Raw genomic sequence first — 23,966 nt, 5'->3', positions numbered from 1 at the left:
ATCAATGATTTCTTCAGATCTTTGGGGAAGGAGGCAAGATTCATGATTTTCTATAATGACATGTCTAAAAACTGCCTTCACAGAGACTCAGCATAACCTCCCATAATGACAACCACAGAAGCAAGGATACACAAAACCTTCTTTATCCTACTCCATTTATTTTTGTCTTTCAGACCCCATAGTTATCTATCTACCTCATTGTTCTTTCTATCCAGCAGCTGTTTTTTTCCCAGGTATTCAATAAAGGAATTTGTACCTTCATCCTAGCCACATCTGTAACTAGGCTCTGTGCCACATAAAATTGCTAGATGATTTTCAAAGAGACTAATTTTAAAAGTCACACATTTGAAGGTTGATGTTGAAGCCTCACAAAGAGAAATTACTAAAGGAAGTAATTTGATTCTCAAATATTTGCAACTTGCGTACACGACAAAGATAAAAAGAATTCCTGGTCAGAGCTACTACTTCTCAGGAATCCTGGAAGCAATATGAAACTCAGGCTGTGAATCTGAAAAGGAATGTAAAGTATTAACAAGTACTCTCAATGTACCATCATCATTGCCTAGAAATATTTTCCCCTTGCTTCTGAAACATCATCCATTTTTATCTGGATTATAACAGCTCCTCTTCTGTCTCTCTTGTTTTGCTGGCCAGTGGAATAGATGAGTCATTACACCATCTGGGCTAGAGGAAAGGGAGATGTATGGCTGAATAAGGCTGAATATTATCTGCATAATGATGGCCTTGCAGTCCAAAATATCTGTTTCTCAGTGTCCTCATCTACACTTAGTCTCTCTCCAAAACAAAATTAGAGGGTATTCTACAAAAGCAGTTTCTGGCTACTTATTCCCACCTCTATGTCAACATTACCAAACCTTTGGCACCATAAACTCAAGGCAGCGTTGACTTTTCAAAGGTTTGGTAATGGCTGAAAAGGGTGGATTAAATTAATTTAGCAAAATACATAGCACCATATTTTTGAGGTGCTATTCAAAATTCTAAATGACACCACTCCTCAAGAACAAAGTCAGCATTTGAAGAGGTAAATGTCAGTCTTTGCTTAGAGGTAGAATTAGGGTTTTCCAAATGCTGCAAGTTTTCATTTCATTGCATGTGTGTGTGCGCACACGTGTACATTTATGTATGCTTTGCTAAGAGACAGGATACAGTGGAGAAAAAGAAAAGACATATATCTTGCCTTCACAGAGTTTATGGATGAGCATGCTCAAACATATAGACTACATGTGGAATATATATGTGCTTCTAGAAATATAAGACCTGTATTTAAAGCACAGGTAATCATTACTCAGCCATAAAAAAGAATAAAATAATGCCATTTGCAACAACATGGATGGATCTGGAGATCACATCTTTATCCATTCATCTGTTGATGGACACTTAGGTTCTGTCCATATCTTGGCAATTGTAAATAATGCTGCTCTGAACATTGGGGTTCATGTATTTTTTTCAAGTTAGTATATTTATTTTCTTTGGATATATATCCACGAGTGGACTTGCTGGATCATATGGTAGTTCTAGTTTTAGTTTTTTGAGTAACATCCATACTGTTTTCCACAGTGACTGCACCAATTTACATTCCCACTAACAGTATACTGGGTTCACTTTAATCCACATCCTCAGCAACATTTGTTATTTGTAGTCTTTTTGATGATAGCCATACTGACGGGTGTGGTTTAATATCTCAGTGTGGTTTTGATTTGCATTTCTCTGATGATTAGTGATGTTGAGTATCTTTTCATGTGCTTGTTGGCCATCTGTATGTGTTCTTTGGAAAAATATCTATTCTTGTCTTCTGCCTATTTTTCAATTGGGTTGCTTGTTTTTTTTTAATATTGAGTTATACAAGCTGTTTATATATTTAGATATAATATCATATCATTTGCAAATATTTTCTTCCATACAGTAGGTTAGCTTTTCATTTTGTCAGTGGTTTGTTTGTTTTTGCTTTTGTTTCCTTTGCCTCAGGAGACTGATCCCCCAAAATATTACTATGATCTATGTCAAAGAGTGTTCAGCCTATGTTTTCTTCTAGGAGTTTTATGATCTATGGTCTTACATTTAGGTCTTTAATCCATACTGAGTTTATTTTTGGATATGGTGTGAGAAAATGGGGTAACCTCATCCTTTTTCTTTTAATGGAGGTACTGGGGATTGAACCCAGGACCTCATGCATGATAAGATGTTGTGTCCTGTAGATTTTGGAAAACTGGTTTTATTTTCATTTGTCTCTTGGTATTTTCTGATATTTTCTTTGATTTCTTCATTGACCCATTTGTTCTTTAGTAATATGTTGTTTAGTCTCCACATTTGTGTTTTTCCCATTTTTCTCCCAGTAGTTGAATTCCAGTTTCATATTGTTATGGTGTGATAAAAGGCTTGATTTTGATATTGCTATAATTTTTATCCTCTTAAATTTATTAAGACTTGTTTTGTGGCCTAGCCTAATATATCTATCCTGGAGAACATTCCATGTGTATTTGAAAAAAATTATATTCTGCTGTTTTGGAATGGAATGTCCTGTAGATATCTATTAAGTTCATCTGGTCTGTTGTGTCATTTAAGGCCACTATTTCCTTATTGATTTTTCTATCTGGAGAATTGGTCCATTGATGTAAGTGAGGTGTCAAAGTCCTCTACTATTATTATATTATTGGCAGTTTCTCCCTTTATGTCCATTAATATTTGCTTTATATATTTAGGTGCTCCTATATTAGGTTCATATATACTAATCAGTTTTATGTCCTCTTATTGTACTGAGCCCTTTTATTTATATAATGCCCTTCTCTGTCTTTTGTTATAGACTTTCTTTTAAAGTCTATTTTGTCTCATATGAGTATTGCTACCCCTGCTTTCTTGTCATATTCTTTCACATGAAATATCTCTTTCCATCTCCTCACTTTTAATCTGTGTGCATCTTTAGCTGTGACTTGAATCCATCATAAGCAACATATAGATGGGTTTGTTTCTTTATCCAATCAGCCACCATATGTCCTTTGACTGGAGTTTTAGTCCATTGATATTTATAGTGATTATTGATAGCTATGTACTTATTGCCTTTTTTTTTACTTGTTTTCTGATAATTTTTATAGTTCTTACCTATTTATTTCTTCTTTTAATTTCTTCCCTTGTGGTTTGATGATTTTCTTTAGTGGTATGTTTGTGTTCTTTTCTCTGTAGTTTTTGTGTATCTATTTTAGGTTTTGGATTTGTGATTACTGTGGGTTTCACATACGTTAACCTAGAACTATATCTACTTGTTTTAAACTGGCAGTCATTTAAGTTCAAAAAGAATCTAAAAGAGCTACATTTGTTACTCCCTTTCCCCACATTTTGTATTTTTGAAGTCATATTTTACATCTTCATGTTTATCCTTTCACTGTTTATTGTAAGTATAGCTGAGTTTAAATGCTTTTGTCTTTTAATCTTTGTACTAACTTATTTAAGTGTTTGACCCACAGCCTTTATCATGCATTTGCTTTTACTATTGGAATTTTTACTTTCCTATAAATTCTTACTTCTTGTTATAGCCTTCTTTTTCCACTTAGAGAAAACTTTATAAAATTTCTTTTAGAAAAGGTTGGTATTGATGAAGTCTTCTAGTTTGTGCTTATCTGAGAAGTTTATTATCTTTCCTTCAATTCTAAATGATAATCTTGCTGGTAGAGTATCCTGGGTTGTATGTTTTTCCTTTTCAGCCCTTTCAATATATCATGACACTCCCTTCTGGCTTGCAAAGTTTCTGCAGAAAAATCAGCTGATAGCCTTATGAGAGGTTTTTTTGTATGTGATTCTTTTTTTTTTTTTTTTTTTCTTTTGCTGCCTTTAGATTTCTCTCTTTATCTTTAACTTTTGCCATTTTAATTGTATGTCTTGGTGTAGATATGTTTGGATTTATCTCTTTGGGGAGCCTCTGTGCTTCTTGTTCCCTGATATCTGTTTCTGTTTTCAGGTTCAGGAAGTTTTCAGTGATAATTTTATCAAATCCATTGTCTATGCCTGTTTCTTGTCCCCTTGGGAGCCCTATAATGCAAATATTGATATGCTTGATATTGTCCCAGAGGTCCCTCAAACTGTTCTCATTTTTAAATTTTGTTTTTCTTTTTGCTGCTCTGAATGGGTGATTTCCATTATTTTATCTTCCTGATCACTTCTGCATTTTGCATTTTTCTCTATCACCCAGTCTGCTCTTAATTCCTTCTAGTGTGTTTTTTATTTCAGTTATTGTATTCTTCAGTTCTAACTGAGTGTTAATATTTTCTAGTTTCTTGTTAAAATTCTAACTGTATTCGTCTATTCTTTTCCCTAATTCACTTAATATTCTTATACTAATGCTTTGAAATCTTTATCTGGTAAATTTTTATTTCTGTTTTATTGGTTGTTTTTTCATGGTTTTTCTGTTGTTTTTTCATTTGAAATAAATTCCTCTGTCTTCTTATTTTGCTTAAGTTTCTCTATCTCTATGAAAGTAGTTGAAACTGTTGCCTAGTGCAGTATCGAAGTGGTGTTCTTATGTGGGAACATCCCTATACAGTGTTTATGTATCTACTGACTTTGGTGGTAGAGTTGGACTGATGTAGGAGGCCTGTCTTCCTCCAGGGTGTGCTGACAGCTATCACTTTGATAGAAGGTAGGGATGGAGCTGGAGGGGCTAGAACCAGAGACAAGTGTAAACCAGGGCTTCTCTGCTCAGTGGCCAACACCACCCACCACCCTAATGCAGGCAGGGTTGGATCCCAAGTTGCTACAGTGGAAGCCTTGAGGATTGGGTCCAAGCTGGCTCTGTTCCCAATAAGAGTGTTCTCTCCTTCTTCTTAACACTGACACCTTTGGCCCAGAGGGGAGCAATTCTGCAGCAAGAGCGTCTAGAGCCAGTGCTCAGTGTGGGTCAGGGTGTGGACTGTGGTGGTCCCAGCCCCAGTCAGAGTCCTGGACTGCTCCTGATCCACTGCCTCAATAGGCACCAGCAATGGCTGCCCTCGCCCTATTCAGATGCCCTTCTGGGTCCAGGCTTGCACCATGCCTCTCAACTTCTCACCCCCCTTGGCTGTGTCAGCCTTTGCTCTAGTGTAGAGCTGCACCACAGAGCAAACACGGCCAGAGCAGGCACTTGGCTCAGGCTGGGCACATACCAGGGTGATCACAGGCTCTTCTTTTCATACTTAAACTGCATTTAGACTTTCTAGGAATGAAGAGAACCAAAGTCTTATCAATCACTGCACCCACTTCTCAAACTAATGATGATGTTCTGAAACCCAGTGGTTCTCAAATCCTAGCCTACATTTGAATCATGTGGAGGACTCATAAAACACAGTGTGTTGTGCCCTACCCACTGGGATTCTGGGATACAGAGTAAGTCTGAGATACAGCTTGAAATTTGCATTTTCAACAAGTTCCTAGCCGATGCTGATGTACTTGTGTAGGTTCTGTAGTTTAAGAACCACAGGTGTAAACTAGAGAATGAATTATGTCATAGGCTGTAGTTGGTAGAGTATTTATATCCTCTTTTTCAACTACCTAGTTCATGTTCCTTTTGCCTTCAACCAGGATTCAGCTGTTCTTTTTCACTATTTGGTGGGGAGTCTTGAAACAAACTTGGAACACTAGGTTGAGGAAGGTTCCACCTCTGCCAGGATGGGTGATTAAATTATGGCATAAAGAAGTACCTCTCAAAAAACAAAACAAAACAAAACAAAAAAAAAAAACAAAAAAACCTCTCCCCTGTTCCCTTTCTCTCCTGCCACTAGGTGGACTTTATGTCTTCAGGATATAGACTTCTATTGAGTTACTCCATAACATTTTAGGTTTTATCTGTTACATTATTCAGGGTAGCTTAATTAATACAAGATTTCTTATGACAAAATATTTTAAATACATGCCACTGGCTTAGCAGTTGGTCAGCGGATAATAGAGCAACTGACATCAGATGCTAGAAAAATGGAGATCTATGCTATGCAGTCTCAAAGCATTTGGTTAAAAAACAGCTATCACTGTGGTAATTTGAGAGGCAGATAAGATGCCTGCAGAGTCTGTAACTCCAGGGGAAAAAAAAATTGAAAACAGAATATTAGAGGTATCCACTGTTGCTTCTGACTGTTTTTCAAAGTATAAGATGAAAGAGATGAGCTCAGACAAGATATGACGGCATGCAAATAGAAGTACAGAAATCCCAGAAATTTGGGGCTGCAAATGACTGGAAAAGTAGATTTCCACTAGGCTTTAAGCTGTGAGATAAAAGTGAGAAAGTTTTTGATCAACACAGGCCAATTAAGACTAATCTTTATGACAGTATTCATTTTAAGAGTATGGCTTTCCCACCCAAGCCTGATGGCCTCAAGGTAGTCACCATTAAATTGAAAGAGAGAGGCATGGAGGTTAGAAAGCAAAGAATCAAATCAAACTTGAGACTTAAATTTGGAAAGAACTCCAGATACATCTAATGATTCATAAGACTGCATAGAACAAAAAATAGCAGAAGTTTAAGATTTGTAAGGAATTTTATTGATAAAGAACCATGTTTCTAGATTAAAAATGCATTTCCCTATTCAAACTTTAAAACAACCATGTGATAGACTTCTGGGTGCAACCACAATTGATTAACTTCTATCAGACTAACCTTCCCACTGCAAGTAACTATAAAAATGGGGAAAATATACAAAGTGAATATTTGAAGGCACTGAAGAGGTAGCAGTACAGGTAGGACTTGGGATCCTAGGATTCTTGAGACAAGTGAAACCCATGGGGAAGCTCATATTCATCTTGGATTATTTTCATGAGAATACTTACAAAATTGCAACACCAAGGACTAGAGTTCAAGCAGAAATTGGCATTCTTAGTACACAAAGGAGACAAGAGGTCAGACTATAAAGTTGCCAAAATGGCTAAACTCAAGTGAAAAAATTCCCCAAGTGGATGAAACTGCAAAGGAGGAACCTCAAAACCTTCATATAAATTCCCTTTAAGTTGTTGACTGACTCTTACATGATACATGCAAGAAGCAAGACTCTAAGAAACCCAGCAGAAATCAGCAAGACTATAAAGAGCTAAGCAGAGACTTCAGCAATCATACAGTCTGGGATTTTGCTAAATATCCCAGGTATTTAGTTGAGACCCCCGAAGGGTGACACTCTAAAAGTCAGAACCACCCATAGAAATAAGGACAGCATGCTAGTAGTAAGGACTAACCTGAAATAGATTAGTCCTAACATAGCCTAAAAGCAAGCCTCCATAGTTTCAAGGTGATCTGCTGGTAGATCATGAACATGAATGACTACGCCATGTCCATGCTAAATCAGTAAAAATCTCAGAAACCCTTCACATTCCTTTCTTCCATGCTTCCTCTATTCTCTTGGCTAGATGTTGGTGCTTGGTCTTATAATGAAAGCCATGTATTGATCATGATGGATAAAGCTTGCTGAATGAGAAGCAGAGTTTCCCACGTATCCTTCTGAATGGGCTTTTAAAAATCAATAATCTGTGTTGTGCTACTGAGATTGAGGATTTTATTTATTACAGTATCTAGAGTTACCTTAACTAACATAACCTCTCTGTATTTATCACCTAATTTAAGTACAGTGACATAGGTATGATTTTATTATCTGTTTTCTAGCTAAAAAATCTAAGGCTTAAGAAATTAAATGACCAACTTAAGGTCATTCAGTTCATAAACGCTAAGGCTCAGATTAGATTTTCTATTTCTTCTGTAGTCAGTTTTTGTGGTTTGTGTCTTTCTAAAAATGTGTCCATTTTGTCTAGGTTTTCCAACTGTTTAGCATACAAGTGTTCTCAGTTGTCCCTTATAATAACTATTTCTCTAAGGTTAGTCATAACTCCCATTTTAGTAATTTGAATCTTCTCTCCCTTTATCTTGTTCAGTGTAGCTAAAGATTTCTTAATTTTGTTGATCTTTTTGAAGACCCAACTTTGGGTTTTGTTGAAAACAAGACATTTTAAAAATACATTGTGGAAACTCTGAAAATCAGATTCTTCCTTCTCCCCAGAGTTTTTTGCTGTTTGTTATTATTGTTTTTTGTTTGTTCAGTGACTTTTCTGAAGTAGTTTTACAGAACTGCTTCTGTAAAGTCTCTTTTCTTTGTGGTGTAAAATAAAATTCATATTTTATGGCAAGACAAGAAATATTCAAACATTAAAAAAAAATGTCTCTGCCCTTTGGCCTCTTCTCTTCTCTTCCCCTACTATGCATCGTGTATCTGCGTTAAGCATGGACCATACCTTCCCCATCAGCAGAAATACCTCCTCAACCATACAGAGCAACATTCTCCTAGCATCAACAAGACAACTCCTTAAAAGATAACATTCCATCTTGATCATGACACTCAGATCTGGATTGTGTATACCATCAACAATACATCATTTAATGTACAGCCCTCTGATCAAAAAACTTAGATAATTGTACTTTAAGTTTTGATGGGCAGAACAGTTCTTGGAGCTTTCTGAGATGCTGTTCTTCGGTTATAATCCTCATTGTGGCTTGAATAAAATTTTCCATTTCTTTCTTAGATTGACTAATCTAAGACAGTAGTGTGTGGCCAAACAAGACTCTGTTTGGTTAGCTTAGTGCTCAGCTAATGATTAGAGATTTCCTTAAATACTTGGAATCAACATGTATCCCAGTGTTTGTTGAGGGTGTGTGCGTGTGTGTGTTTTGGGCAGGGCTTCAACATCAAGCCAGGCAGTTCACAATTCTCCCTTAGCCTTCACTTCTTGCTTATGCAAAGCCCCAAGGTCAGCCTTAGGTCAATGTTTAGGACTTTCTCAGGTCTTTCCTACGCTTATGCACTGTTTAGCCCAGCCTTAGGCATATGTGTGGGTTTCTGGACTCTCATGAATTTGTTGGACCTTTTCAAAGTTCCTACAGACATTCTCCAGCTTTTCCTTTTAAGCTTTTTGGTCAACCTGTTGTCTGCCCCAAACTATTTACACTGCCTACACCACAGCAAAGTCAATCAATTCCCCCTCATTGCTTTTGACAAACATTTCTAGGGAACAGGCTTCTCTCTAGAAAAACACTGGTTTAGCTCTGAATGAAATCCAATCAAGACAGCCTTGAAAGTGAGGTCTTCTAGGGAACCACCATATAGGTCAAATGATGACTGTTGTCTTGGAATTAGGTTTTGAAGACACTCCAGCCTCATTCTGCCTTGTCTGGTATCTGTCAGGCTGCTCCTTTTACCATGATTGTAGGCCAATGTTGTTCAGTGATACAGTAGAGCTGGAGAGGAGGGGATTGGTTTAGAGCAGGCCAAAACATCACAGAGCTTACTGTTCTTGCTGAGATTCAGCTATTTTCTTGAATAAATGCTTCCTGGCTTGCTGCAAGACCTTGGTTGATTTCCAGAGTTCTGAAAAAGATGACTCTGACCATTTTTAGCAGTGCTTATACCCTCATTGTTGCTGATGTCACTCTAAGGCTATAATTCAAGTTCAGGTCCTCTCACTCCTTGACCAGTCCTCCTAATTCATCTGTGGTTCTCAAACTTTGCGTGCATCAGAATCACCTAGAAGACTTGCAGAAGATACAGATTGCTGAGCTCCACACCTCGAGTTTCTAATTCAGGCCTGAGGTTGGACCTAACTGAAAATTTGCATTTTAAGAAAGTTCTTGGGTAGTGCTGATGCTGTTGATATGGGGATCACTCTTTAAGAACTATTGCATTACATCCTGTTGTACCTTCAACTCATTGCCTTAGGGAGTGCTTCCCATCTCTGAAATCAACAATAAAACATGCAAGTCATTAATACATATTATCTCTCTACACATATAATAATACAATACATATGCCAATATGTGTTTAATACTTACTACATGCTAGGTACAATATGTTACACATTTATTAGGTTATTTAGTCTGCAGTACAACAGCTCATGAGTAGGCGTTATTACTTTCCACATATTCAAACTGGAAATTGAGGCCAGAGGGGTAAGCAGAGATTGTCCAGAGGCACTCAGCAGTAAATGCTGGAGACAGTGTGGAAGTATAGTCTATTGATTCTAGAACACATGGGATAAGCCTCCACAAGAGTGTTTCTCAAAGAGTAACATAGATCACTTCTGATGCCTTGGATGACTTTAATTTGGACGTGCGTACATGATTAAAAACAATGACTCACATAGTGAGAGAGTGATTCCTATTTTGGTTCTGTTTGTCTATCTTTTGATTACATCATCACATAAATGCCATTTGCCTGCTTGTTTTTTAACGTGTGTCTAATGGTTGGTAACCTTCTCTTCACAGGGAGTGGGCTTTAGGCTCAGAGATGTTAATACAAAAAATAGTCTCTAGCACCAGAATTTAAAATCATTGTTCTGTGCTCACTTTTCTTTGTTACTTTCAACTTAGGAGAGGTGATATAGGTTTTCCATTTATAGTACTTTTATAAAACTTCTCTCAAAGAAAATGAAGGCAAAACACATTTAAAGAAAATAATATATAATACTGTGAGTGGTAAACACAGTTATGGTATGAAAGAGACTGAAATTAGGGGAACCCTGCCCCAACAGAAACTCTGCCCCAACAAACAGGTTAGTGTATCCAGTTGAATCAATATGCAACACTCTAAAGGGAGATCAGGGAAATGTGATTAAATTATCAGTTCTCTTCCAGAGGGAGAGACTTGGATGGAGAAAGAGTCACCAGTTTTAGAGCAACATATGTAAAGCAGAGAAATACCAAATGGGAAATGGTTTCTTGGTAAGAAATGTACTACAGGAGTGGGCTGAAACTTAGATTTGGTTTCACAAAACGTCTAGCAAATTGTCATAGTCTAAGTTTCTATAGTAAATTTTGGATAATTTGTTTTCATCAACAGCAAAAAAAAAAAATTAGCCTCGGTTCACTGGCAGGAAATTTTGCAGTTGCCAAGGACAGCACAAGAAGTGGGGCTCTTTAACTCTTGGCGGAGGGGACGCGATAAATATATCTTGCGCATTGAGCCTGTGTGTGGAGGGGTTGAAGAGGGTTGGGGAATAAGATGGGAGGGGAGTGGGAATGTAATCAGAGAAGAGGACATGTGCAAGAAGAAGAAACAATTTAGCATCAGTGCCATGACTAACTAAACTGTTATCTCTGTTTAAATTAAGCAAGGTGTTCAGGGACTACAGCTGTTGTATTTATTTTAGTTGTATGTGATGGGAGCTGTTATTTCTCGGCTTGACAACCCATCAGCCCCAAGATGCACACTGGAAGGCTCTGGTCAGGCCACAGCTATACAGAGGAAAAGCAGGCATCCCCTATACCCCGCCCCCACCCCCAACAGACTCAGAAATGAGGCAGCAGGGGTCTGACTGAAGGGGTGGGAAGGGAGAAGTCACTATATAGTGCGCAGTCAAGGGTGTCAGGGAGGAAGATGTGCCGTTCCTCCGTCTGCTATTTTTTCTAGGCCCCTCCATATCTGAACTGAAAAGGACTGAACTTTATGCCAGGAGACCCTAATCTTGTTAGTTACATTTCCAGTCAAATTAGGATTGATTTTAATGCCTCCATCTTTGTTGTTGCTGCTGGAATTTCTGAAAGTCTAGCTGCGCCAGTTCTTTCAGTTCTCCACACCCCGTTCCCTTTCCCTGAGACCCCGCCCTTTTCTCTCAGCCCAAACCACAAAAGGCCGTGCGGTTCCAACCCCAGCACGGTGCCCCGCCCCCTCCCAAACGTCGCAGTGCTGCAGGGAAAGGAGGCAGGGCCAGGAGCGGGTTGGGGACGGAGTGTGGCTCCGTCTTTCCGCTCTTCGGCCAATCGGTGAGGTTCCCCCTAAGAGAAAGGGGGACCAAACTGTAGAGACATTTCAAGTATTTTTCCCTTCTTCTGCCACGTCCCAACCATTGACGTGAGCCCACTCCTCAGGTTCCGATTGGATACGTGTATTTTTCCCGCAGAGGTCCTTTAAGCCTATTGGTCGACTCTGTTTGGGGGCGGGGATTGCGTTCCCTCCTCCCCCACCAGCGGCGCAAGGGGCGGGGCGCGCCGCCGCCACCTCTGCTTCCGCCGCCGCCACCACCAGCCGCTGCGCGTTCAGCGGGGGAGGAGTCGGAGGCGGAGAAGAAGGCGGCGGTGGCGGGTGGAGGATCTATCGCTGTTCTCGCTTCGGAGCCGCTGCACAGTTCGGTGAGGGGATTTTTTTTTTTCAATCTGGCTTGTTCCGATTTGGGGAATGTGAGGGTCACGGCGAGGAGATTGCTGCCTTCATCTCTTCCATTTCTTAATTTCTGTCCTCGGGAAGGAGCGGGGCCTGTCCCTGGTCCGCTCCGTCGGCCATGGTGGGTGGGGTTGATGGCTGTGAGAGGCCTTCTTCGTTTCCTGGGCCCTGTCCTGCCCGGACCAGGGGCCATGCTCTGGTGCGTGCCCGCCGCGCCCGCTGCCCTCGGCTGTGGCATCGATTGGTGTCGGGGGTCTCCACCGGCCGTTTTTTCTTGCTGCCTCTTCTGCTGTCCTTGGTGCCTTGGCCAAGGACCCCTGTGGCCTTTCTCCCCTCACTCGTTAGTGTATTAGAAGAGTGTTCCCCCAACACCTCCCACCCGTCCTCTGCCCATTTCCAGTCACCCCTTGTAGAGCTGACCCATCTTACGCCACAGGCCTGCAGCCCCGCTCCCCTGAAAAACCTTCCGTTGCCGTCGCCGTACTGACTATTTGCATTTTTCCCGATTGTCACCGAGGCTTGGGCACGCAGACACCATGTACAGACCATAGCAGTCGTTCTTCTCTCGATATTAGCACCATTCCATCAATGCTTCTCCCTGTTAGCGCTGTCAGGTTAGAGCACGCCTCTGGCAGATGCACCTTCAATTTCGGCGTAAGATTACTGCTTATTAATCATTCTGCGCACATTCAAAATGGTGAGTTTAAAGCTGCTCAGACCAAGTTGAAGAAAAGGGAAGGAGGTAGTCTTTTTGCTGGGACGAGGAATCTATACAGGAGACTTACCTCTCTAGACATTATTATTTTTTTAACATACGCATAGACACTGCTTTGAATCTGCTGGTTCTGGGAAGTTTATGATTTATTTTAAGGCTTAATATATTGTTAGTTTTTATCATGAACTATTTGGTTAAATTTCTTTAAAATGGCAGTCATCTCTGCTGAAGACTATAGATCATTTGCTGATTATGTAAATAAGCATGAAGATAACGTTTAGAATATTTTAAAAACGTTTAAACTGTTTTTTACAATTTTTAGTTGTCTTCTGGAATTTATCATTTTTATATGAAATCACTGTTCTAATTTTTTAATTAATTACAGATACGCAAACTTGATATAAAATTCAACCATACAGAAAAAGGACTATTAAGTAAAATGTGACCATTTTCTTTCATCCCACAACCTCATTACAGTGTCCAGAGTTAGCCGATTACTGTGTGTACATCTTTCCAAATGCACTTTTAAGCACATATGCATACATATAAAGTTGGAGGGGAAAGTTTGAAGGGTATACCAAAGGATTGATACATCACTTTTTTTTCCACTAAATTATGTATCTTGGATATCTTGTTATATGTCTCCCTGATACTTCTTAAAACACTAAATGATGCTTCATTAGTTTGAATGGGCTATAATTTGTTTAAACATTCTCTTACTGAAAGACATTTAAATTAGTTTTTTTTTTGCTATCACAAAAAATGCTTTATTTGAAGATAAATTTATTGATTAGTTTTTAATTACAAAATTTAAATCTTCTTAAATTTTAAAAATTCAAACTGGAAGAATGTAAGGTAAAAAGTACCACTCCCACTTCCCCTTCTAGTTCTGCCTTCACCCTCAGATTCAACTGCTCAGGAAACTTCCTCTATTTATGATTATTTCTGAAGCATGGATTCCTAGAAATGGAATTACTGGGTTAAAAAGAGGATGCATATTTTAAAATTTTGATAACCATTTGTCCCTCATTATTCTTTTCAAAATTATTCTTGACTCTTATGCATTTCTTCTTCAAATGAACTTTAGACTCAACTTGTCAATTAAATAAAAAATCCTTAGGTGTTTTGAATGAGATTATATTGAAATTTCAGATTAATTTGGAGCAAACTGACCTTTGTGATATTGAGTCTCTCCTCTCAGAAATATATGTTTGCGTGGTAAGTGTCTACATTTTAGTCACATCTTGCTTAGGGAAAACTTTATAGTTTTTTCCTCCATATATATGACATTCCTTCTTAGTTTTCTTAGCTGTTTTATGATTTGATTGCTCTGATGGATAGAAACTTTCAGTAACATTTTTTTCTCCCCCTCCAGTTGTAGGAAAGCTTTTAAATTTTTTCTATTTATCAGGTATCTAATCACTTTATTGAGATGATTATCTGAAAATATTCACAGTTTTGTGTCTTTCTCTTAAATTTTGTTGTGTGTTTTCCTCATTGCTGTGGCTATTACACATCCTACATAAAGTTAAATAATAGCAGTGATAACTAAAAACTTGGTGGTTTCTGACTTTATGGGGAATTCTTCTGATGTGTTAGCATCGTTTATGATGTTTGCTGAAGCTTTCTGACAAATGGAGACTGTAATAGGTAAAATGTTTTCTTCTATTCTCAGCTTTCTAAGATGATTTTATTGTTGTCTTTCATTTCTGATAACATTGTAGAAAACCATAAATGCGTATTGAATTTTATTGATGTTTTTGACATCTTTTGAGTGTCATATAAGGGCATCACCAGTATTCCCTGGTTAATGTCTTCCCAAGAGAGCTCTTTTTTAAAGAGTCAATTTTATTGAGGATAATTTGCATACAATAAAATGTTTATATTTAAAATGTACAGCTCAGTGTGTTTTGACAAATGTTAACCCCCATGTCATGACCATCACAATCAGGAGTAGCATATTTTCATTACTACAGTCAAGATATAGAATGTTTCTATCATCCCCAAAAGTTTCTTTCTGCCCTTTTACAGTAAATCGCATTTTCACCCTCAGCTCTGGGAAACAGTTTGTCCTTTTTTCTCATTATAAATGGGTTTCATTTGTTCTAGAGTTTTGTATAAACGGAATTATGTAATATGTACTCTTTTGCATCCAACTTTTTTTCTTTCAGCATGTTTTTAAGGATAATCCATGTGTTTGTGTGTTTAGCTGGTTCACGAATTCTTATTGCGAAGTAGTAGTAGTTTACGGTATTTGATTTACCATGATTGTTGACCATTTCACCTATTTATGGATTTTTGGATTGTTTCCAGTTTGGGGTTGTTATTAATAAAAGAACATTCATTCATGAGTTTTTGTGTGAACATACGTTTTCATTTCTCTTGGGTAAATACTTAGAAATGCATTTGTTGGGTTGTACTGTAAATGAATGTTTAAGTGTAAGAACCTGTCAAGCTGTTTCCCATTTTACAGCTCCAGTTGCTCTACATCCTCATTAACACTTGGTTAATTCAGTCTTTTTAATTTTAGCCCTTCTGGTGGGTATGTAGTAGGCTTACACTGTATTTTAAATTTGTATTTATTGTGACTAATGATGCTGAGTGTTTGTTCATGTGTTTATGGGTACTTTGTATGTCTTCCTTTGTAAGGTATGTGTTCAAATCTTTTGCCCATTTTTAAACATTGAATTGTTGTCTTACTGAGTTGGAAGAATTCTTTATACATTTTTTTATACAAGTCCTTGAACCTACACAAATGCATACACACACAGTGCAGCCTGAGGCATACTTTTTCATATCCCCAACTTTTTAAAATAGAAGAGCTTTTAATTTTGATTAAATTCAGTTTGTCAGTTTTTCTTTTATGATTGGTATTTCTGTGTTCTGTTTGCTCAGTGCAACATTGTGCAGATTTCCTCTTAAGTTTTCTTCTACAGATTTTATTGTTTTGGTTTGAATGTCGAGGTGTAGCATCCATTTTGAGTTAATTTTTGTGTATGGTGTGAGGTAGGGGTCAAGGTTTATTTTCCCAGTTCTAGCACCATTTTGGGGGGGAAGACTTTACCTTCCCCCATTAACATAGTCAAAAATCAGTTGACCACATGTATGAGTCTATTTCTGGACTGTCCCCTTGATCTTTGTATCTGTCATTTTGCCAATGCCACATTGTCAGCATTATTGTTGCTTTATAATAAATTTTGAAATCAGATAATGTAAATCCTTCAACTTTATTCTTTTCCAAAATCATCCTGGCTATTTTAGTTCCTTTGCTTTTTCATAAAACTTTTTAGAAGTGACTTGTTGGTTTTTGCAAAAACTACTGAGGGGTTGTTATTTTTGATTATATTGAATGCATTGATAAATTTGGGAAGAACTGACATCTTAATATTCAATCTTCCAGTCAGTGATAATAAGATAACTGCATTTATTTGGTCTTAATCAAGGATCTAGTTTGTCTTTCATTAGCTTTTTAGTTTCATCGTTCAACAGGTGTTGTTGCTCATATTTTGTTAGATTTATATTTAAGTATTTCATTACTTCTGATACTATTATGATAATTTTCCTAAATTTCAGTGTCCAGCTGTTCACTGACAGTATATAGAAATACAACTGGTTCCTGTATACTGACCTTGGATCTGGTGACCTTGCTAAATTCACTGATTTTAGTAACTTTTTTTTTTTTTTTTTGGTAGATTCTTTTGGATTTTCTCATGTAGATAGTTACGTGATTTGTGACTATGAAACACTTTTGTTTCTTTCATTTTCACTTGGTATGTTATCACCCCCTCACCCTCTTTCTTTATTTGTTGAACTGGCTAGGAATTCCAGTATGGTGTTGAATAAGAGTGGTGAGAGCAGATATCCTGGCTTGTTTCTGATTTTAAGAGGAAAGCTTTCAGTCTTTCATTATTAAGTATAATATGGCCTTTTATCAGGCTATTATTTTATATTACATATTGTTAGATTAAGTATTAAGTATAATACTTCTTTTATTAAGTTAAAGATGTCCCCATTCTGTTCTAAGATTGCTGAGAGTTTGTTTTTTTTTTTAACAATGAGTGGACATTGAGTGGTGAAATGTTTTAATTGTATTTATTTAGATGATCTTATGGTGTATCTTTTTTTGATGTGTTAATAAGGTGAATTACATTGGTTTATTTTCAGATGTTGAATCAACCTGACGTTTTCTAGATGTATGTACCTCACTTGGTTGTGTTATATTATCATTTTCATAGTTGGTGGATTAGTTTTCTAATATTTCATTGAGTAGTTTTTTTTTATCTATGTCCATGAGGGATACCTTTTCATGTAATTGGGGTATTTTTGTATCAGGATGTTGGCCTCACAGGTTTAAAGTGTTTGTTCCTCTCGTGTTTCCTGAAAATTTTGGATAGAATTAGCATTTGTTTCATAAATGTTTGTCAGAGTTTGCATCCTAGCCCATCTGGACCTAGAATTTTCTTTGTTGAAAGGTTTTAAAGGATAAATGTAATTACTTTAACAGGTATAGGATGATTAGGGTGATCTAATTTTTTTCTTGAAAACTTTCAGTCTTTGACTAGGAGTTACTTACTATATGAGCTTTAGCAGTTTGTGTTTTTCAAGGACTTTGTCTCTTTCATCTATTAATTGCCGTTAAGTTGTCTCTTTATTATCCTTTTAATGTCTGTAGCTCCTGCAGTGATTTTTTTTTTCATTCTTGATACTGGCATTGTGTCCTTTCTTATGTCTTTCTAGATTAATTGATTTTGTTAATTTTTCAAAAGATTCAGCTTTTTACTGCTTTTTAAAAAGTTTTCAATTTCATTGATTTCTGCGCTTTACTATTTCTTCTTGTTTTTTTTTTTTTTAGGTGTAAGCTTAGGCTTTTGATTTGAAACCTTCCTTCTTTTCCTTCTAAGCACTACTTTAGGTGGTCCCACAAATTTTATGTTGATTTTTTTCTGAGTTCTTACGTGACTTTCACTTTGACCCATGGATTATTTAGAAGTATATTTTTAAATTTCCAATATTTGGTGATGTTGCCTATTTCTATAACATATCTATGCTTAATTTTGTTAAAGACAGATAATATACTTTGTATAATTTTGTCTGAATTCCTTGAAATTTTACGAGTCAGAATATGGTCAGTATTGGTAAATGTTCCATGTGCAATTCAAAATAATGTATGTTATGCTGCTGTGGAGTAGAATATTTTATAAATTCTGTATTACATATTAAATACTAAATTATACTTCTATATTAAGTATTCTGTAATTGTCAAGTCAGGTTGATTGATGATGCTTGTTAGACTTTCTTTTTCCTTACTGAGATTTTGTCTACTTGTTTTGTCGGTCACTGTGAGAAGAGTTGAAGTCTCCAAGTATAATTGTGGATTTGTCTATTTCTCCTTTTTGTTTTAGCAATTTTTGCTTCTGTGTTTTGAGCCTCCGTTGTTAGGTGTACATATGTTTGGGACTGTTGTGTCTTCTTAGTGAATTGACCTCCATTATTGTTATATAATAGCCTTTATCTCTGATAATATTTCTTTTTCTGCAGTCTGCTTTATCTGATATTAATACTACTGCTTTCTCTTTCTTTTGGTTAGTGTTTGCATGGTATTAAAAAAAACACTTTAAAGGCACACATAATATGAAAATAAAAAGATTGAATAAATATTGTTTACAAAAACTTACCAAAAGAATGCTAATGTGCCTATATTATTGTTGTATGAAATAGACTTAAGGCCAGAAGTATTATAAGAGATAAAGGGGAAAATGTCATAATAAGTAGGTCAGTTCATCCAGAAGACGTAATCCTAAGTGTGTGTTTACCTCAAAATACAGGTTCTGAATACAGAAATTAATACAATTAATAGGAAATGTAGACATGCATTCATAGTTGGAGATTTTAAACATACATTTACAAGAACAATTATATAAAAATGTCAGAAAGGAATAGAAAACTTGAATGATGTGATTAATCAACTTGACCTAATTGACATTTATAGAACATTTTATCTAACTGAAGATTGTACTTTTTTTTTAGGTGCACATGGAACATTTGCCAAAATATTCTGATTCTTAAAGAAGTATCATCAAATTTCACAGGATTGAAATTAGGCAGTGTGTGTTTTCTGACCACTGTAGAATTAATTACAAGTTAGTAACAGAAAAATGCCTAGAAAGGCTCCAAGTGTTTGAAAATTAATAAAGACATTTCTAAATAGTCCATGAATCAAAATGAAGTCATGATGGAAATTAGAAAACGTTTTGATCTGAAAAACAACAAAAGTATTACATCCAAACTTGAGTGCAACCGAAGCAGTACTTTGAGAGAAATTTATTGCTTTAAACAGGCATACTTTGTTTTATTGTGCTTTGTTTTATTGTGCTTCGCAGATACTGTTTTTTTACAAACTGAGGTTTGTGGGAACCCTGAAATGAGCAAGTTTATTGGTGCCATTTTTCCAACAGCCTTTGCTCACTGATGGTTAGTGTTTTTTGGCAATAAAATATGTTTCTATTAGGGTATGTCCATTGTGTTTTTAGGCACAATACTATTATTGCATGCTTAATAGACTATAGTATATCAAAAGCATTTTATATACATTTTGGAAACAAAAGTTTTGAGACTTGCTTTTTTGTACTATTGACTTTATTATGGTGGTCTGAAATCAACTTTATATTACTATACTTGATAACTTGAATGAAAAGTCATAATCCTTGAAAAACACAGTTTATCAAAACTGACATGTGAAGAAATGGAAACTCTTAAGTTGTCCATTAATGTATTAAACAAGTTGAATTTATCAAAAACTTTTCCACAAAGAAAAACCCAGGCTCAGATTGCTTCACTGGTAAAGCTCTCAAACATTTAAGTAAGATATAATGCTAATTTTACACAGGCACTTCTGAGAATTAAAAAAGAAAACATATCCCAGAACATTTTATCATTTTAGCATTTATCTTGGTAGGAAATCCTGACAAGAATGTCACAAAAAATAGAAAATTATAGGCCAATATTTCACAAGAATGTAGATATAAAAATAATCCAGTGATATGTAAAAAAGGTATCACAGATTTTCTCCTTGGAATACAAGGTTGGTTTCATGTTTTACAATTGATCAATGTAATCTGTCTCTTTAACAGAACAATGTAGACAAATTGTAGGATCATCTCTGTAAATAGTGATGAAACTCAGTATCTGTTGTGCTAAGAATCCTCAAACTAGAAATAGAAGGAAACATCTTTAATTTTATAAACATTATCGACTAAAAATCTATAGCTAACATCATACTCAATGAAAAACTTGTTTCATGTTCAACATCCTTCTCTTTAGTCAGTGTTTTACTCGAATTCTAACCAGTGCCTTAGATAAATAAGATTAATTTTAAAAATTGGAAAGAAAAAAGTTTCAGAAAATATGTATACCAGCAAAGTTTTAGAGTAAGTGAATTTAGCAAGATAACTGGATACAAGGACAATATGCAGAAATTTATTTTAAGTTGTATATTAGCAACCAAAAAATATAAAAGAAAATTAGAAAATTACATTTAGATTAGCATCAAAATATTTAAAATAACCAATAATAAATCTAGTAAAAACTTGGGCAAAACTTCTAGTTGAAAATTATAAAACAGTGCTGAGGGACATTTTAAAATATTTAAGTGGAAAGATATTCCATCTTTATGTGGTAGGAAAGTCAATTTTTTTTAACATTTTTTTATTGAGTTATAGTCATTTTACAATGTTGTGTCAAATTCCAGTGTAGAACACAATTTTTCAGTTACACATGAACATATATATATATATTCATTGTCACTTTTTTTTTTGCTGTGAGCTACCATAAGATCTTGTATATATTTCCCAGTATAATCTTGTTTATCTGTTCTACATTTTGAAATCCCAGTCTGTTCCTTCCCACCCACACCCCCATGGCAACCACAAGTTTGTATTCTATGTCTATGAGTCTGTTTCTGTTTTGTATTTATGTTTTGTGTTTCTTTTTTTTAGATTCCACATATGAGCGATCTCATATGGTATTTTTGTTTCTCTTTCTGGCTTCACTTAGAATGACATTCTCCAGGAACATCCATGTTGACGCAAATGGCGTTATGTTGTCGGTTTTTATGGCTGAATAGTGTGGAAAGTCAATATTTTTTATTGAAGTATAGCTGATTTATAATGTCATATTAATTTCTGGTATACAGCATAGTGATTCATATATATATATATACACACATGTATTCCTTTTCATATTCTTTTTCATTATAGACCATTACAAGGTTTTGAGTATAGTTCCCTGTGTCAATGTTGTTAAAATATCAATTTCCTCCAAGTTGAGCTGTAGGTTCAATACAATGTCAGTAAAAATCCTAGAATTTTAAAAGTTTGATCAAATGATTCCAAAATTTATATCAAAATGTAAATGTCTCAACACTTGTTATAAAGTTACAGTAATTAAGACAATGTTGTATTAGAAAACAAGATAGACAAAAAGACCAATGGAAGAATATGAGTGTCTATAAATAGGTCTTCACAAGTGTAGTTTCTTGGCTAATGACAAAATTTCCATTGAAGTTAATAAGAAAAAACATTTATTGTTAATTAGTTGTATTAAAACAACAGGCTTATACTGTATAGCACAGGGAGCTATATTCAATATCTTATAGTAACCTATAATGAAAAAGAATATGAAAAGGAATATATGTATGTGTATCTATGACTGAAACATTATACTGTACACCAGAAATTGACACAATGTTGTAAATTGATTGTACTTCAATTTAAAAAATGGAAAAAAATGTGTTAGGTAAATTGGATACTGGATATTTGGGAAATAATGAACCTTGATTTTTTACCTGATACTATATTCAAAAGTTCATATGAGTTGGATCATAGATCTCAATGTGTAAAAGCTAATATTAATCAAGTTTCTAGAAGAAAACCTAAGAGAATATCTTCATCACCCTGGGATAGGTATAAATTTCTTAAATAGAACATAAAATTGATAGACTACAATAAATTACAAATTTCTATTCATGAAGACATTATTAAAGAGAAAAGGCAAGCCACAGACTGCAAGAATATACTCACACTAAGTAAATCTGGCAGAAAATATAAGTAACTTTTACAAATCAAAAAGAAAAAGGTAAAGAACACAATTTTTTAAATATGCAAAAAAGCAGACAGGCTCTTCATAAAAGAAAAAATCCAAAAGGCCAATATGCCTAGGTAAAGGTGCTCTACATTATTACTCATCGGGGAAATGTCACAATGAGGTACCATCATACCCCTACCAGAATGGCTGAAATTAGAGGATGATAGTATCTAGTGTTATCAAGGATATGAAACAATATCAAGTGTTGCCAAGGATGTGAAACAACTGATACTTTAAATATTGCTGATGGGAATGTAAGTTGTTTCAGCCACTTTTTGAAACTGTCAGTATCTGTTACAGCTAATAAACATGGCTTTATACCGTGTCCCAGTAATTCTAGGTTATATGCAACCAAGAAAGGTAAAAAAAAAAAAAAGTATTTTTATAACAATAAGAATGAATCCCAAAACATTGTATTGAGCAAAAGTAGACACAAAATAATTAGTGATGTATGACGAAGTTTAAAATAGGAAAAACTAAACTAGGGTAATGGAAGTCAACAGAGTGGTTGCCTTTGGGTTGAGAGGAGTCAGTGACTTGTAAGGGCAAGAGAGAACCCTCTAAAGTGATGGTATATGTTTGTATCTTGATCTACGTAAAATTCATTGAATTATAATGTGTGCTTAAGAGTTTTATACTTTATTTTATGTAAACAGTTCTTCAACAAATGATTTCAGAGACAAGGAGAATAATTTAAAAGTTTTCATCATGAAAATTTCCAAACAAATTTCTGTAGAGTACAAGGAACCTCCATGTACATACCATCTTGCTTCAGCATTTTGCCAGGCTTCTTGTTTCTGTTTTTCCCTAACCCGACTCATACATGTTCCCCCCTCTCCCTTTTGTTTTGGTAGTAGCATACATCTAAGTGTCTGTCACAGATACATTAATTTATTCTGAACACATTCTCTGATTCTTATCATCAAATGAAATTTGCTACCTTTTGGCATGTAGAACATTGAATTTTCTGTGTATTTCTTGTAAACCTTTTTTTTTTTTCTTTTCTTGGCTCATTGACATGAAAATAAATCTCTGCAACTTTTAAATTTTGAGCTGATTTGACTTCTGTATCTCAAAGGAGGGTGGGTTGAGTAGAGTTTTTTATTTGTGACACATCTGAATCAGAGATCTTCTATTTAAATGAGAGGTAAGTTTGAGGAATGTTCTTCATCTTGCTTTTTAATGGATTGATATTTTATTCTTTCATCTCAGTATTTCTTTAACTCCTCTTCACTCTTTTCCCTGCTTAGTCAATTATGCTCCCAGTAAACCACAGAAAATCTTTATTGTTCTAGTGTGTTGGATATGGGATATATGCTCATTCAATTCTTTCTTCACAGATTTCTGTTGATAGTCTTAAAAAAAAATTTTGTAACACCTTTTTTTAAAAAACAGAATGTGAAGTTTATAATAATCACTCAGTGAGATAGAGGCTTTATCAGAACAATTTGAAAATACAAGCTTTTATCTACTTAAATATAAAATTTTTGAGTTATGTTTCTGATTACGTATATTTTATATTTGAGTTAGGCTTTGTAATGTAATTTTCACTTTACCAATGCTAAGTTTGTTGCTCCTCTTTTACAATAGTTTACATAAAAGTTTTTAGAGAAGGGTAGTAATTAATTACGTTTAGCACTCTCTCAGGTTACCTCTTGCTACCAGGGATACTAAACCCATTTCATCTCAAAAGTTTAACAGTTGAACCTTACAGGTTGCTACACAAGAAAACTTCCAAGCCATGACTAGCAGATTCTGCAAATAGACAACTATAGAAATGATAAGAATTTCAGATTTTTCATAATTTTGATATTCTTTTACCCTTTAGCTATTGCTAACAATCTGACCTGATTCATCTATATTAGAGGATCACAACCTATTGCTGAATTTATAATTTATATGGGAGAATGTGTTTGTGTACTTTTATGTATGTTAATATATAG

At 35.5% G+C, this 23,966-nt stretch overlaps 1 protein-coding gene across 10 annotated transcripts in view; it reads left to right on the top strand.

The window, feature by feature from the left end:
* PJA2 (praja ring finger ubiquitin ligase 2) overlaps positions 1–23,966 on the top strand; it is a 266,911-nt gene that overhangs the window by 203,288 nt on the left and 39,657 nt on the right. For 2 of the 10 annotated variants that reach the window (XM_010987527.3, XM_031448787.2), the window contains exon 1: positions 12,031–12,136. The exons of the other annotated variants lie outside the window; for them this stretch is intronic. The gene's annotated coding sequence lies outside the window, so the exon portion shown is untranslated. Of the gene's footprint in view, positions 1–12,030; positions 12,137–23,966 lie in introns of those variants that run through there. 10 annotated transcript variants of the gene reach the window in all.

Source organism: Camelus dromedarius, chromosome 3, assembly GCF_036321535.1.
Source record: "Camelus dromedarius isolate mCamDro1 chromosome 3, mCamDro1.pat, whole genome shotgun sequence".
Classification (NCBI taxonomy): Eukaryota; Metazoa; Chordata; class Mammalia; order Artiodactyla; family Camelidae; genus Camelus; species Camelus dromedarius.
The sequence above is the reverse complement of the archived record's forward strand: the minus strand, read 5'-3'. Positions and strand labels throughout refer to the sequence as shown.